General features: G+C 45.0%; 1 pseudogene; it reads right to left on the reverse strand.

Annotated features, from left to right (window-relative positions):
• Nucleotides 1-333: 333 nt before the first annotated feature.
• On the reverse strand, nt 334-1369 carry LOC134473072 (olfactory receptor 2W3-like; annotated as a pseudogene).
• Between the last annotated feature and the right edge of the window lie 3993 nt (nt 1370-5362).

Genomic DNA, 5362 nt, shown 5'->3' on the forward strand with positions numbered 1-5362 from the left:
TCATTGTAGTTATCCAAATAGGACAATAAAAGAGAAATAGAATATCTTACTCAGGCCAATAAAAATCTTACTAAGATTTCTAAAATATATAATTAAAATTAAACACAGTATATGCTATTTTATGTGATGGTTACACATTTTAACTATTGCGAGTCAAATAAATCCCAAAACTCCCTCTCCTTTCTACACTCACCAAAGAGTTAACTTAGTGATCCTAGCCATTTGGAATGAATCACTTCAGTACCTGCCTCAGCAACGGCCAACAACACACTGAGAAGTTCTCCATTTGAGGGTCAGGATTTAGGTACTCTTTAAAGAGTCACACAAAGACAGCTAAAGGTGATGAATTCTGTTCACATTTTGACAAGTGCAGCTAATGCACAATCTGATTAAAAATAATAGTTTTTGTAAGTTTCTAAGCTGATCGAGAATTCCTGACTTTTCTTCTTGCCAGAGTTAGCCTCCTCAAGGCCCCCTTCACCTCTTTGTTCCTGAGGGTGTAGATGAGGGGGTTCAGGAGCGGGGTGACAATGTTATAGAAGAGGGTGAGGAACTTGCCCTGGTCCTGAGAGGAGCTGTTCCCCGGTTGCATGTACATGTAGATGATGTTTCCGTAGAAGAGCGACACCACTGTGAGGTGAGAGCCACATGTGTTGAAGGCCTTTTGCTTTCCTGATGCTGACCGCATCTGCATTACAGCCCTCACAATGCAACCATAGGAGACCAGAATGAAAAGCAAGGGTGATAGCACAATGCCCACAGCCAGGACAAACACAGCACCTTCGATGGGCACCGTGTTGATGCAAGCCATGCGGATCAGGGCTGGCATCTCACACAGGTAGTGGTCCACATGGCGGTGCCCACAGCGTGGCAGAAGCAGGGTCACTGGAGACATGGCCAGGGAGTTGGCCACCCCACAGCCCCAGGCCACTAAGACCAGGCGCAGGCAGAGCCTGGGGCCCATGATCACCATGTAGTGCAGAGGCTTGCAAATGGCCACGAGCCGATCATAGGCCATGACAGCCAGGAGCAGGCACTCTACACCTCCCAGAGCCAGGAACAGGAAGAGCTGGAGGGCACAGCCTGCAAAGCTGATGGTCTTGTCTGGGCCATGCAGGTTGTAGAGCAGCTGAGGAATGGAGCTGGTTGTGAAGCTGAGGTCCAGGAAGGACAGGTGGGTGAGGAAGTAGTACATGGGGGTATGGAGGTGGGGGTCCAGCCGGGACACCAGGATGATGGTGGTATTGCCCAGCAAGGTCAGGAGATAGGCCAGCAGGATGACAATGAAGAGGATGCTCTCGAGGTGGGGGCGGGCAGAGAAGCCCAGCAGAATGAAAGTTTCTTGGGAGCTGTTATTGCGTCGAACCATCTCTAGTGTACCTGAGGAAGACAGCAGTAGTACTGGTGACAGTGAGATGTGACAGAAGCAATTAATTACTATTAGTCAGGAATTTTCTCTCTCTCTCTCTCTCTCTCTCTCTCTCTCTCTCTCTCTCTCTCTCTCTGTGTGTGTGTGTGTGTGTGTGTGTGTGTGTGTACACACATGCTAGGACTTTCACAAAGAGCAGCATCTCTAGCCTTCCCTCACCTTTTTAAAATTGGAACCACAGTCTCTTTTAGTCAGAAAGTGGACCAGGCAGAGTTTGTCATGGAGCTCCTCCTTCCTCAGCAGCCACAGAGTATGGATTACAGGCAATCCCCACCTTGGAATGTCTCATTTAGGCATCTGCCATGTTTTCTCAATGAACCCTGACAGTAATATCCTGGGATTGGAAAATGAGTATAACAATAAATTGCCAACTCATAAAAAAGCAAACAGAAGTACATTTGTGTCAGTCAAGTTGACATGCATAGGAAGAGGTAGCATTTGTGACCCAGGAGTTGTGGAAAATCTCCTCACCCCAAGCACTTATGTGCTGACTCCACCTCCAGTAGAGCAAGAGGGAAACTCTGCATGATGTATCCTGGTTTCCTCTGGAACCCACGTTTCTGGATCCCACTAAAACATCAGAAACACAAAATGCAGTCTAAAAATAATCAGTTAAGTTGGTATCTATAAAATACTAAATACTGTTTTTCTTTGAACAGTGAAGAGTTGACCCCTATGGGCCCACTGGAATGTGGATATCTTTTCAGAATACATACTGGGAAAGTTTTAAAAATTTGCCACAAATTAATACCACTCATGGATAAACTATTTTAGAAATAGCAAATCTCAGAAACAATTAGGTATATAATAAATGCAAAAAATATATTAGAGAATAGTACATGGTGTGGTAAACCACCATGGAAACATCAGTCTATTAGGAAACGTTGTCATGTAGTTCAGCCTGACAGTGAGTTCCTTTAATCATAGCACTATATGAGGCTCAAGTAGAAGAAATACAAGACTGATCCCAGCCTGGGAAATGGGGAGGTCTTTTTTCAGACTAAAATAGTTTTAAAAAGTAGCTGAGGACATCGCTCTGTGCAAAAATGTTATATAAAATCCACACAAACACACACACACACACACACACACACACACACACAGTTTATCAAAATTTACATGCATAATATGCCAAAAGTTGTACCAAGTGCAGTAGAAAGAAACTTAAACAACGTGACGATGGAGTATGAAATCATACTCCATCATAAATAGAGAATCATAAATAGAGAATTTACTATGGAATATTCTATGCTAGAAAATGTCGATTACCACCTCTTGCTCCTATTTATATAACCTGGTTATTTCAGTATATGTTCAAAATATCCTGGGATGGCTAGGGTCCTAACTCAGTATATACCTACCTGGCAAACACAAAGTCATGAGTTCAATTTCTGGAACACACACACACACACACACACACACACACACACACACACGAACACACACACACACAAAGGAGCAAAAAATCCTGAGTTGTTAATCATCTCAGATCTTCATCTTAGGCAGGACTTTCTCCTGAGCCTAGAGAAAAGGTCACTAACACTGATACCCACACTCTGTGAGCTCCTCCTGGCTCCTGATAAGAAAATTTTCCCTATTCTGTCAGGTATGGAAAACATTGGTTTGCACTGGCAGCCAAAGGTATTTATCAAAAGTTCCACATTTTTAAGAACGTAATAATTCAGACTTGAGTCCACTGAGCTTGTCACTTTTTAATTGGAACAAATGCTATCTCAAAAAAGTAGAGACCACCTTCCTGCATGGTACCCACCAGGGAGCCTGGCCCTTTCTCCACGCTGAGTTTCCTAGGGCTCAGAGTGCATTCTGCCCTTGCCCAAGAACTGGCCCTCTGAGCTGAGCAGACAGAAGTTCTCAGACCAGGAAGACTTCCGGCCCAGGCTATGCTGTGGAGTCATCCTCCTCACCAGTTTTCTCCTGCAGTTAGAGAAGCTGGGCCAGGGGTAGGTACAGAGCCTCTACCATTTCTGCACCCTGCAGAGGTGGAGCTGCTCAGTGCTGTGACCTTTCTTCCCTTCTTCCCCTGAAAGACAGGTCAAGAGAGACCTGAATAGAGCGCATTGCAGAGCAGGTGCTGCAGGGAACTGGATACAGCAACAGCAGGGAAAGCAGCCCCAGGGGCCCCAAGGAAGACCATTTCTTCCAGGCTGGAAGGAAGGAGCTGTGTGTGTGTAAGAACCTGGATCCACGCATGTGTTGGGGACTGCAGGTTCAGAACTGTGGTGTCCAAGGTCACAGTGCCTGGCCCTGTGGAGCCCAGGAGCAAACACTGGAGACCATTGGTCCAGATCTCTCAGCCCCCTGAGAGGGCCACACAGCTCTTATTAGAGGGTTGGGAATCATAGTATTCAGATCCTTAACTTACTTCAAAATTTTTAAAGTAAATATTAAAATTAGTTTACGTTTAAATGAAAATTTTAGATGCAAATTAGGTTATGGTCCTAGAGATGAAAGAATTTAAAACTCAGAAAAAGCATGAAAAGAATAACAGCCTGCTAGGGGAGGAACCTGTATTTTCTGAGTAAGGTGAAGTCCTGGATCATCCCAGGCACAAACTGATGAGGTTCCTGTTCCCCACCACATGCCCTTAACACACCCTGCATGCCATGCCTATACTTGTAGTTATTTGTGTGGATATCAGCAATATAAATTTAAATCTCACATTTTGTTTCCTTACTTCAGCCTGTCAGATTGCATCCTGTGTCGCTTTCTGGTGCTAGGGCTCAAACCCAAGTCCCATGCAGACCACACAGCACCCTAGCCCAAGCTATCCCCATATCTGGGCTGCTTGGTTATTTACTAAAGTAAATGAGGTGTGCAAATCTCTGAGGTGACCAGAAACCCAGAACTGGACTTACCATATCCACCTGCATGATGATGACCACTGAAAACGAGACACAGGAAATCTGGACCAAGTAGGGGTCTCAGCAGGGTTTGGCAGTGTCTGTGCCCTTCTTGCTGCCCAGCTGGGCCACCAGGTGGTAGCACATGTGGAACAGTCCAAGCCTTCTGCAGGGCTCCAGGGCTTCTCTCTGACAGCCTGCAGTATTTGTGCCAAGGCCTTGGTTGCAGCTGGGAGCAATGTGCCCTCCTGGGGAGACCTGAGAGAGAAGGAAGAGAATCAGGGTGGTCACCACCAACAAAGGAGCTCTGGGGACTCTATGACACCACATGGGTCATTAGTGGGGGTGGTTGTGAGCCATAGATAGCTGCACCACACCTCAAACACAGGATCTGTGTGGAAAATGAACCCAGAATTCATCCCCTGATGCAGGCAGGACTCAGTTCCTTGGCTCCCCAGATCCAGATCCCCATCTCTGCTTCAAAACCACCTAACTTCATGGACCTCATGCTTCCCTGTCACTCCCAGATGGATGCACAGATCATAGAGCAGCTGGGGCAACTCAGGTTCCCTGAGAGCAGGGGCGTTCCTGGGACAAGTCTCAGCCTGTGCAAGCTATGGCCCTGAGTTCTCAGAAAGGTGGAATTGTGTACATAGTTCACGAGAAATGCTAGTGATAAATATCACTGTTCAACTGTCCAAGACCATTAATATTTGAGAATTAAACCTGGATTGGACACATGACCCAGTTTTTTTGATAATTAGTTTACATTAATGTAGACCCAAACTACATTTATTATGGAATTATTACACTGGAATAGTAGTTTTTATGTATGTCTATTGTATGTCCTGATTCTCAGGAATACTGAACTTTTTAATTTCTGGCTTTTGGCATTAAAATATTGTGTCCACACTGTCTTATATGGAAATTTAGAGCCCAAGACTAATTACAGGTAAAGAGATTAGAATGATAATTTTAAGTATTTGTCAATATTTGCTTTCATTATCACATGCAAAGTTCAATTCTAAAAATATGGATGTTGTCCACATGAGCCCTGGATCCTGAGATGGAG

Source organism: Cavia porcellus, unplaced genomic scaffold (assembly GCF_034190915.1).
Source record: "Cavia porcellus strain 051 isolate PalLab524CR breed Dunkin Hartley unplaced genomic scaffold, mCavPor4.1 scaffold_2, whole genome shotgun sequence".
NCBI classification, from domain to species: Eukaryota; Metazoa; Chordata; class Mammalia; order Rodentia; family Caviidae; genus Cavia; species Cavia porcellus.